This window comes from Hyla sarda, chromosome 1 (assembly GCF_029499605.1).
Source record: "Hyla sarda isolate aHylSar1 chromosome 1, aHylSar1.hap1, whole genome shotgun sequence".
Taxonomy (NCBI): Eukaryota; Metazoa; Chordata; class Amphibia; order Anura; family Hylidae; genus Hyla; species Hyla sarda.
In genome coordinates this window covers 500,158,303-500,170,756 of record NC_079189.1, presented here as the reverse complement: position 1 = coordinate 500,170,756, position 12,454 = coordinate 500,158,303, and positions in this window count along the sequence as shown.

The window sequence follows — 12,454 nt, the reverse complement described above, 5'->3', positions numbered from 1 at the left end:
TATCTAGAAACAATAGTATGAGTAGGGGAGACCAATGTACAGTGCAAGGAAAGATAGAGGCAATGAGACATTTACAGGCTACCCAGAAGGGTTGTATAAGTGGACAATTCCATAGTATATGGAATAAGGAACCTCTATGTCCGCATTGTCTCCAGCATTCAGAGGAGCAATTTGGATATATTCTTGCACGTTTGTCAGGTGTATAATACCATCCGAGAACTGTCTTATAGGTGCTACTCCTCATGTAATCACCTTACTACTGGGATGACACAATGTAACAAACCTACTCCTCATGTGATCTCCTTACTACTGGGGTGACACACTGTAACAAACCTCCTCCTCATGTAATTACCTTACTACTGGTGTGACACACTGTAACAAATCTCCTCCTCATGTAATTACCTTACTACTGGGGTGACACACTGTAACAAACCTCCTCCTCATGCAATTACCTTACTACTGGGGTGACACTGTGGTGCTGGCTGGGTGTATGCATCAAGAGAGCGCTCTAGGCGGCTGCCTTATTTGCCTATGGGCAGAACGGGTCGAGTATGCATGAGAACCAAAGTATGTAAACTGGAGATAAAATTAGTTCTATGTTTAAAGTAGTTTCTTATTTTAAAGATATGTTGGAACCTTTTGATTTGACTCAATATCCATCATGTTGGATGCAGATTATAACATCTTTGCAACAATTAAAATTGTATCCACATGAAGAACTCTTCTTGTTCTATCACTTTGTATAGTTCTTTCTTCTTACCTAACCCACTTATTCTCCTGACTTCCTCATCCTCTTGTAATAGTTTACAGGTTTTAAGGAAGTAGGTAAATGACAGCAACTACTTACTGTATATCAACATTTGTCTATGATTTTGTCAACAGAAGTATCAAAGAGAAATAACATACCAACATTTCAATTACCAAAATCAAGACATTTAAAGGGGTACTCCCGTGGCAAACTTTTTTTTTTTTTTTTTTAAATCAACTGGTACCAGAAAGTTAAACAGATTTGTTAATCACTTCTATTAAAACAACTTAATCCTTCCAGTACTTTTTAGGGGCTGTATACTAAAGATAAATCCAAAAAAGAAATGCATTTCCTGTGATTTCCTGACCACAGTGCTCTCTGCTGACCTCTGCTGTCCATTTTAGGAACTGTCCAGAGCAGGAGAAAATCCCCATAGCAAATATATGATGATCTGGACAGTTCCTAAAATGGACAGCAGAGGTCAGCAGAGAGCACTGTGGTCATGACATCAGAGGAAATGCATTTATTTTTTTGATTTCTCTTTAGTATACAGCCCCAAAAAAGTACTGGAAGGATTAAGATTTTTTAATAGTAGTGATTTACAAATCTGTTTAACTTTCTGGCACCAGTTGATTAAAAAAAAAAAAGTTTTCCACGGGAGTACCCCTTTAAGTTCCAACCACAGGAACCCCCAGGATGCCCCCAAAGCAACCACCTTTGGGCAGGGTTTGCTTAAAGGGGTTATCCACCATAATGTGATTTTAGTATGTACCTGGCAGGCAGTAATGGACATGCTTAGGAAGGATCTGCGCTTGTCTTGGGGCTAAATGGCTATGTTGTGAGATTACCATAACAATGTGGCTAGCTTTTTGTATACTGTCTTTTTCCTGTTGGAATTCTTTCCCTCAAACCACAAGTCCCATGATTCCTTTTTTGTAAGTGTGAGGTCACTTTTCTCCCTCCAACACATCAGTCACCCCACCCATTGAAACACACCTGTGATCCTCTTCATGCAATAGACCAGTGTTTCCTGACCAGGGTGCCTCCAGTTGTTGCAAAACTGCAATTCTTGTAGAATGATCAGCCACCTCCCTACCACCACCCAGTAGTTGCTCAACCCATTGATGCAGACAGGCTCCCTCTGAACACCTGACTAGTGATGTAATATCTCGAACTGCACTGCAACCTGGGAAAACCTGAGACGATACACATTTTGGATGCTGTTAAAAATAAATGTTGAGGCAAATATCACAGAAGAATTGCAAGACCACCATGAAACACAGGTACATACACTATATTATGAACTACACTAACTTTACAGCCCCTGTAGCATAGTCAAATAAAAAAAAAATCCCGTAATACCCCTTTAAACCTCAACTCTTCCAGCCTAGTTTTAAAGATTGTCTCAACAAAACTAGACCTGCTGGCATGTATGGAATGATAGAAATCTTTAGCTTCTGCTGTCTCCTGTGGAACCTTTGTTTTACATTGAAGTCAGTCTGATCTGTGTTGAATGTGAATGACAAATTCTAATTTTATGTATTTTTATCGAACCATAGTGTTTTGAAATAGTGTGCTGAGAGACAGCTTTTCATTAAGTTTTATAGCAATAGCTGTAGATCTGCTTTCAAAAAGCTCTAGTGAAATCTGAGCATGAATATAAACTACTAGGGACTGAGATGGACAGAAAGGTCTTTTGTACTAGTGAATGTTTGAAAAGCTAAGTTGGAACACTTAAAGGAGGTATTAAAAAATATATATACTCTGGGTTTTTCTGCAGTATGTATGAAAATGACCCTTCTATCCATAACAATTGATTAAACAATCTGTTCCTGTCATCAGAAATCTTACACTGATGTCAATAGTCATGTCATTCAGTGACCACCTTCAGCAGTGAAGGCAGGGCTGGTGCACGGATTTTTGCCACCCTAGGCGAAAGCTAATTTTGCCGCCCCTTGACCCTGCCCATTGGCCCGATGACACGTCTCACCTTACTACTGGGGTGACACACTGTAAGAAACCTCTTCCTCATGTAATCTCCTTTCTACTGGGGTGACACACTGTAACAAATCTCCTCCTCATGTAATCTCATTACTACTTGGGTGAAACACTGTAACAAATCTCCTCTTCATGTAATCTACTTACTACTGGGGTGACACACTGTAACAAACCCCCTCCTCATGCAATCTACTTACTACTGGGGTGACACACTGTAACAAAACTTCTCCTCATGTAATCTCCTTACTACTGGGGTGACACACTGTAACAAACCCCCTCCTCATGAAATCTATTTACTACTGGGGTGACACACTGTAACAAACCCCCTCCTCATGTAATCTACTTACTACTGGGGTGACACACTGTAACAAACCCCCTCTTCATGCAATCTACTTACTACTGGGGTGACACACTGTAACAAAACTTCTCCTCATGTAATCTCCTTACTACTTGGGTGACACACTGTAACAAAACTCCTCCTCATGTAATCTCCTTACTACTGGGGTGACACACTGTAACAAACCCCCTCCTCATGAAATCTATTTACTACTGGGGTGACACACTGTAACAAACCCCCTCCTCATGTAATCTACTTACTACTGGGGTGACACACTGTAACAAAACTCCTCCTCATGTAATCTCCTTACTACTGGGGCGACACACTGTAACAAACCCCCTCCTCATGAAATCTATTTACTACTGGGGTGACTCACTATAACAATACTCCTCCTCATGTAATCACCTACTACTGGGGGGACACACTGTAACAAACCTCCTCCTCATGTAATCTCCTTACTACTGGAGTGACATGCTGTTACAAACATACACATGCTGTAAGAAGCTGCACACAAGCCCCCATCGACTGTCAGTAGAGCCATCATTGATCTCTATAGTCCCAGTGGTGGCAGAGGGACGGAGATGAAGTTGTGATGTCATGAGGTAGAGGACATCAGCGATCATGCCTGTCTGCTTCTGAGGAGCACGTTGCCGCTGAAAGTAGTACTCCTCAGGAGCGGCAAGAGGGTTGTGGCAGATGTATGGAGGTGTACGCGATATCAGGATGCTGTATGGACCTGACCTGCCTGTCTGCCTCAGAGCTGGCACTGCGCTCCTCCATCAGGCTGAAGAATGCAGATTATTATGGTACTGGGGGGGATGGAGGTAGGGGTATTCGGTTAGGGGGTGCGACAGTGGTGCTGGCTGGGCAGGGGCTTTGAATGAGCAGCAGGTGCTACAGATGCTGGATGGCTTCTAACTTACTTGCAGCAGGCAGAGTGGCACCCCCATCAAGAGGGCACTCTAGACGGCTGCCTATTTTGCCTATAGGCAGAACCAGCCATGAATGAAGGACATACAAGTGCTGTTGCTGGTTTGAGGTGCAAATTTGCGTCCCGTGCAAAATTGCTTCTGCTCCTCCTCTCTCTGAAGATTTCTGAAGCTAGAGCTGGGGGGAGGCAGAGCGAAGACAGAGCAGGGGGGGAGAGAACGTACACGCCTCCCTCATCTCTCCTCCCTCTGCCTTCAGAGAAAGCAAGTTTGCACGGCAGAGCAGGGAGAGAGAGGAGGTACATATGACTCCTTCCTCATCTCCCCTTCTAAGCCCTGCCTGTGTAAACCTGTGTCCTTCGAAGGCAGGCAAAGCAGAGGGAGAGGAGATGAGGGGGGCATGTACCTCCTCTCTCCCCCTGCTCTGCCTTCGCTCCCCCCACCTCTAGCTTTGGAAATCTTCGGAGAGCTGAGGGGAGGAGCAGAAGCAAGTTTGCACGGGACACCAATTTGCACCTCACACCAGCCTTCTCTTAGGGCAATTTGTATTTCATAAACTTTCTTGATGTACTTCTGTAAGTCTGTATATATAAGGAGAGATAAAAGAGAACTACATGGAAATTAATAGAAGGTATCTATGTAAAGTACTATTTTTCTTTCTCTTTACAAATAAAGGCTCATAGAAGTACATAAAGGAAGCATATCAAGTATGCACTATTTAATAATGAGATCTCTGGAGCTGGGGGACTACTTTCTATGCAGGTCAGTGGAGGAAGATAGGAGAACTGAACTCTGGTAACCAGGGAGGCAGAGTTACCAAGGGCCAGACAGCAATAAACTTGGGCAATTACAGCTGTATGATGGTCACATAGCTTACAGTGGGGCCCAACCACAGAAAGAAAAGAGTCTAGACCTGCAGAGTGAGGTAAGAGGCTAATAAGGGTGAAAATTACTTTGGATAGTGGTGTTCTTTGCATAGTGTTAGAATAACAGTGTGTATTACTACAGAGCTAATTTTAATTTATTTATATGTTTTTGCCAATTTGTAAGTAAGCTCAGACTCCTTAGACATTCCAGAATTCCAACCCAAAATGCCTACTTTTTGTCAAAGTTTGCATAAACCCTACCCTTTTTGTGACACCATTGCCAGGATTGTTCTACCAAACTCTTTTAAGGGCACAGAGCCTGTACAGAGCCAGATTCATCCAGAACCTGATAGATAAAATACTATCTGTGCCTTTGTATGACATTCAGTGGTTCAGTAGAAGTCTCAATCATCTATATTAAAGCCATTTTATAGTTCATATTTCTCCTACTGTAAAAATGGGAAAATACATAGAAACCAATATTTAATTGCATGCAATGCCTCCAAAGGGTTAAAGTAAACGGTGGTTACTCCCTTTATTATCAGAGCCCCTTTCAGAGTAAAGTTGCCTCATTCATCGCCAAAACCATTATTTTGATGGATTGAGAAATTACCAAATGTCTTTTAGTGCACATAACATGTTGTTCCTTATTTCAGAATCATCACTCATGTGAGCCTGTCACTTCTCTATGAGAAATGATATTGAATGTCATCTCTTATTTATTCCCAGTACCTTCACAAGGGAGAGAAGCTCATAAAGAACTGCACAGTAAACCAATGGAACAATATGTTCTAACACGTGTATCAATGTATAAATGTCTAACCATCATCTGGAGAACGATCTGCCATTAAATGTGTAAATGGTTCCTGGAATTCTAGGAACAACCTATGATCAGTAGGTAACAATGATTACACGGTTATCACTTTGCAACACATTATTGTTATATCTAGTTTTCATGTTATCTTTATGCCACAGTGGCACAATGCACTGTAGAAAATAATAATAATAAATATATGAAGAGCAGTATAATAGACGGCATGCTATTGTTTGTCACTCAACTACGGCAGAAGTCATAGTATTAGGGGGGAATGTCAAGAAATATGGAAGTATGTAACACATGTGTATAACTATAGGGGGTACAATGGAGGCCCTGGTGTCGAACAGAGGTCCAAAAGCCTTGTGTTATGGTATTTTTACATGTCTAAAAATATATTTGAAATATTTTACATAGGCTGAGTGGCTGCGTGATCATTGAGCCCCAGCATTGGTCATCAGGGTGCAATGCATCACACTGCTGCTCAGCCTATTGCCGGCCATGGCAGGACATCAGTGCAGCCGGCAATTTGCTGACCAGCAGGGTGACGCGTTGACCATGGGCAATGCAGAATAAGACATCACTAGAGAACTTGAGCGACTATACCGGGACACTGAGGGAGCAGCGGGAGTTAAGTCCTGTTTGTTATTGTATATTTTGGGCCCGCAGGCATAATGGCTTAAGATTTTTCTCTACAAAATATTTTTCCATCTACAGATTCATATAATGGCTTGTTGTTTGCGCAACCTAATATACTTTGTAATGCCACCTTTCATTTAACCCCTTAAAGGGGTACTCCGGTGCAAAACTTTTTTTTTATTTTTTAAATGAACTGGTGCCAGAAAGTTAAACAGATTTGTAAATTACTTCTATTAAAAAATCTTAATCCTTTCAGTACTTTTTAGCAGCTGTTTGCTACAGAGGGAAATCTTTATTTTTTTTAATTTGAAATTGTCTTGTCCACAGTGCTCTCTGCTGACACCTGATGCCCGTATCAGGAACTGTCCAGAGCAGGAGAAAATCCCCATAGCAAACCAATGCTGTTCTGGACAGTTCCTGACACGGACAGAGGTTTTAGCAGAGAACACTGTGGACAACACAAAAAAGAAATTCAAAAATTAAAGAATTTCTTCTGTATCATACAGCTGCTAAAAAGTACCAAAAGGATTAAGATTTTTTAATGGGAGTAATTTACAAATCTGTTTAAAGGGGTACTCCGTTCCCGTGCTTTCGGAGCTCCGCTCCCCAGCATCTGGAAGTTATTGTTCTGAACGATGTGTATGCAGGCTTCCGTGTTCAGGGCCGCCCCTCATGATGTCACGCCCGCCCCCTCGTGACGTCACACCCGCCCCCTCAACGAAAGTCTATTGTAATGACATAACTAATTTTACCATAAAATGTATGGCGCAACCCAAAAAAAAATATTTTTATGGGTAAATTGAAAAGAAAACTGCAATTTATCAAATTCTGGAAGGTTCCGTTTTCACGCTGTACACTTTACATTAAAAATGACGTTTACTTTATTCTGTGGGACAATATGATATGATTAAAATGATACCCATATTATATGCTTTTCTATTATTGTACTGCTTTAAAAAAAATCTCCAACTTTTTTAAACAAAATTAGTATGTTTAAGACTGCCCTATTTTGACCACCTATAACTTTCTCATTTTCCCGCATACGGGATGGTATAAGGGCACGTTTTTTTTGTGCTGTGATCTGTAGTTTTTATCAGTACCCCTTCTGCTCATATTTAACTTTTTATTATATATTTTGGAATAAAATGTGACAAAAAAGCAGCAATTTTAGACTTTTTTTTTCAAGGCGTTCATCATACGTGATAATTAACATTATATTTTGATAGTTCAGAAATTTACGCACGTGGCGATACCTAATATGTTTATCAAATTATTTTCTTTTACACTTTTTTGGAATAAAATAGAAAAAAGGGCCCATTTAAATTTTTATTTAGGGAGGGGCTTTTGCACATTTATAGCAGTCATTAGATTGCATATACTGAACAGTGCTATGAATAGGCATAGCACTGATCAGTATTAACAGCGATCTTCTCTGGTCTGTACAGTTCAGTACAGTCAGTGATCTACTTGTACAGCCTGCCAGACGACAGACCATACAAGTAGATGGCAGCAGAGCTAGTAGCGTTAGCGAACCCAGGGCGCGCAGGCCACCAAAGTATAGGTCAGCCACTACGAGAGGCCCCCGGGGCAGAGATGGGGCCACCCCAGCACAGCAAGTGCTACTTTCAGCTGTATGTGCACACGCTTATACTGTTAAAAGCTGACTATCAGTATAAGCCCCAGGACCTCTGTGACCTAACCTCCTACCTAAAGGTACGTTCCCTTGGGCGGACTACCTGCAGAATTTCCGCAGCAAATATTTCTACCATTGATTTAAATTGGACAGCAGAAAATCTGCAATAGAGGCAGATTTTTATTCGGATCCATTGAAGTCAATGGTAGCAAAATCCGCTGCGGAAATTCCGCAGGTAATCCGCCTGTGTGAACATACCCTAAGGATGTATTTATCTATTGCGAGGGGGCTACCTACCTAATATGGAAACTATCTATCTTTGGGGGAACTACCTGCCTACTGTGGGAATTTTTTTATTTTTGCACTTTCCTTTTTTCCTCCTCACCTTCTAAAAATCATAAAGCTTTTAATTTTCCACCTACAGACCTATATGAGGGCTTGTTTTTTGAACCAACAATTTTGCAATGTAATGTAAAAACACCATTATGTAACTTTTGGGGGCTTCCATTTCTACGCAGTGCACTTTTCGGTATATTTTTGTATGAAAATTAGTATGTTTAAAATTGTCCTCTTCTGACCCCTATAACTTTTTTATTTTTCCATATACGGGGATGTGTGAGGGCTCTTTTTTGTGACATGATATGTAGTATTTATCGGTACCATTTTTGTTTTTATGAGACTTTTGATCGCTTTTTATAAATTTTTTATTCGTATACAAAGTGACCAAAAATACGCAATTCTGGACTGAAATTTTGTTAATGTACACGCCATTGACCGTGCAGATTAAATAACGTCATATTTTTATAGTTTGGACATTTACGCATGCATCGATACCACAAATATTCATGGTTATTTTTGTTTACATAATGAGGTAAGGGGTTAATTCACATTTATTAGCATTTTTTTTTTTTTTTTTTTTACTATTCTTAGTCCCTATAGGGGACTATTACATGAAATCTTCAGATTGCATACACTGTTAAATCCTGCTCCATAGAGCAGCATTGATCAGTGTAATTGGTGCTCCATTGCTCCAATCTGCCATGGCTGACTGGAGCATAGGAGTTTAGATCAGAAGGCGAGGAGGCAAGTAAGGCCCTCCCACCATTCTCTCAGCTGATCGGGACACCCCAATTTCACAGCGGTGGTCCCGATTAGCCCGCTGAGCTAGCAGAGATTAGTTTTTTGCATCTTAGATGCCATAATCAATTTTGATCTAGGCGTCTAAAGAGTTAATGCCGTGCATCGCTGTGATCCGTGAGCCACACGCTAATGGAAATATGAAATGAAAGCAAATAAAACAACGCAGAAATAAGGTCCTTAAGGAGTATCGGGCAGATAAAACGTGTTGGACCGCATAATGTAGTGTGAATGGAGTCACAGGCTCAGATGTCAGAGTCACAGGCTCAACATTCCATTGAAAGGAAAAATGACAGCTAAGTAGCTGTACACAAAAGATGCAAGAGTGTGAATATGGGCATGCAGCACCTTACTTTGGATCTAGATCTATGATTGCTGCTATTTGGGACATTGAGCAATATTATATACAGTATAAACAGATTTGGGGTCAATGTGTGTGGATAAAAGAGGTCTGCACAGCAGATATATGAGCACTAATACAGACTCGGCGTAAATATTAAAGTGCTAACAAGAACAAGTATAATGCTATAGATATGTGTCCACCGTGTGTCGGACGTGTTTTCATCCTAACTAACGTATATTGTGTTGTGATGACTAATATATCTGTGAACTAACAGTGACTATCTATGTGTCTTGTATTGATGCCTAATAGCATATGTGGAATAACACAGATTTGATATACCTAATGGACTACTACATGTGGAAGCAAGGGCGGACTGACAGGTTGGGCAATCGGGCACTGCCTGAGGGCATATGTTTGAGGGGGGCCCGCCCACAGCAGGACGTGCTGCTTCACAAGATTAGGGAACATACAAGCTAAAAATATACAGACAAACGACATGCATTGTTATATCTTACCTGACTGCAGGAACTTATTCCCTTCACAATCTGTGTAGGAGAATGCTTAAGGACCTGAATCACATGACCCGCAGGTCCTTAAGGCTCACTGCACAGAGGAAGAAGACAGACTGAAGTGTGTGTGTGTGTCTCCAAAGCTGCACTCACTATTCAGCTTTTACACCATGCCTTATCCTACAGTCACTATTCTACTGTTATACCATGTTTTATCCTCCAGAGCTGCACTCACTATTCTGCTGTTACACCATGCCTTATCCTACAGTCATCTTCAAAGCTGCAGCCACTATCCTGCTGTTACATCATGTCTTATCCTCCAGTCACCTCCAGCCACTATTCTGCTGTTACATCATGCCTGATCTTTGAGTCAACTCCAGATCTGGAGTCACTATTCTGCAGTTACATCATGCCTGATCCTCCAGTCACCTCCAGAGCTGCAGCCACTATTCTGCTGTTACATCATGCTGTATTATCCAGTCACCTTTAGAGCTGCACTCACTGCTGTTACAGCAAGCCTTCTCCTCCAGTAACATTCAGAGCTGCAGTCACTATTCTGCAGTTACATTATGTCTTTCCCTCCTGTCACCTCCAGAGCTGCAGCCACTTTTCTGCTGTTACATCATGCCTGATCCACCAGTCATCTCCAGAGCTAGAGTCACTATTCTGCTGTAACATTGTTTTCATCCTCCAGTCACCTACAGAGCGGCAGACACTATTCTGCTGTTACATCAGGTGTTATCCTTCAGTCACTTCCAGAGGTGCACTTACTATTCTGCTCTTTCATCATATCTTATACTCTAGCCACCTCCAGAGAATAACTTACTATTCTGCTGCCTTTAACTGCAGTCACCTCCAGAGCTGTATCTGCTGCCTGGGGTTGATAGGAGTGTGATTGCTGTAATCCCACTCCTATCACTCTCAGGCGGAGGCTTTCCACACCGGCATACACGTACAGCCTGTACTCACTGCTGTGCTGCCTACACTTACTGGGGGGCTGGGGGGGATTGAGGATCCAGCATAGCCAAGCTTTAGGTATTGATGAAAGCCTACCTTTCTAGTGTCTGATTATATCCCAATGGGATCGTGGTGGCCACATTCCTGTCATTGTAAGATCTCAGCTTGTACAGGCTTCTTAAGAGTGACTGAAGTGTGATACTGTATGCAGCTAGAGTACTATCACCCTCATCCGACTGTACAGAGGGAAAAACTAATTATATTGTATGTGGGCGGGGTGTCTATAAAGGGTTGGCACAAGGGGGCCCCATGATCTTCTATTGCCCAGGGACCTCATGAGGTGTCAGTCCACCCTTGTGTGGAACTATGAACTACAGACTTTAATTGTCTGCACTAAAGCTATACAAGATTTAATCTGTGATTATCAAAGCTGAGTGTGAATTGATGAATTGAGGCAAGAGCTTTTGTATGATGGAAATTCTGTGGACCAAGAATGACGTATTAGTAGTAGTGCAGAGTAGTAATACTCGTGTCTGGTTAAGGCCAATATTGTTTGTAGGAAACTTTTTGGATATTTTTGGATATTGGTATCCTTCAGCAGACATGGCTTCATAATACATGGCTGCCTAGTTATCTGAATTGCTGCTATGTAATCCTATATTTCCCTTGCAGAGGCCTTGCCAACATCAGCCGATGGCCAGGAGCTGGTCCCCGGGCAGCAGTTTTTACAGAAAGGTTGTCTTCCTCAGACAACCCCATTAATAGCTTAGCAGTCACATGGTCTGGATTTGATTTATTTCAGAGGCTATGTATTTAATTGGAATGCAGCTTGAACAATAGATCAGTCACAATAAGGCGTGTACTGTTGTGCTGAACAAAAGTAACAAGAAATTTTACCTTTACATGTTTTTAACAAGAAGTGGATAGCAAAACATAAAAGTAATGGACAATAAATATTAACATTTAGATTGTGACTCATCCCGAGAATTAAGGGTTCAAGGATTATAGCTGCAGCAGCTTTCGGAAGTAACATAAAATAAATGTAATAAACATTAACGTCCTTTGTCGCTCATAAATCTTGTTAGGTTTCAACTTGGATTTTTCTTTAATTAAATAAGGATTTCTAACTCTCTGGATTGTTAACAAATCGTTTCATTTTTTCCTTTATCTTGGCTGTAAACCTGCTCCTTTTTAATACTTTGGAAAATGTCACGTAGTGTTATCTATAATGTAAAAGTAAATGCTCTATACTTAGATGGAATCCCACAACATCTGATTCTTTCTACTGATCTTTCTCCTTCAATATAAGGAAATTCTACCTAATAAAACCTTTTTTGAGCTATCGCCAGTGACATACATACATGTAGTATAATAATTATCTCATCATACTGATGTAATACCTGGCTGGGTCAACATTTAACCCCTACACTTAAACTTCTCTTCAATTGTGCACATTAGGTAGGTACCCAAGGAAGGGTGTTTGAGATATAATATGATTTATACGGTACAAAGATTGTGTTTTTCTCCTATCCTACTGATAAAAA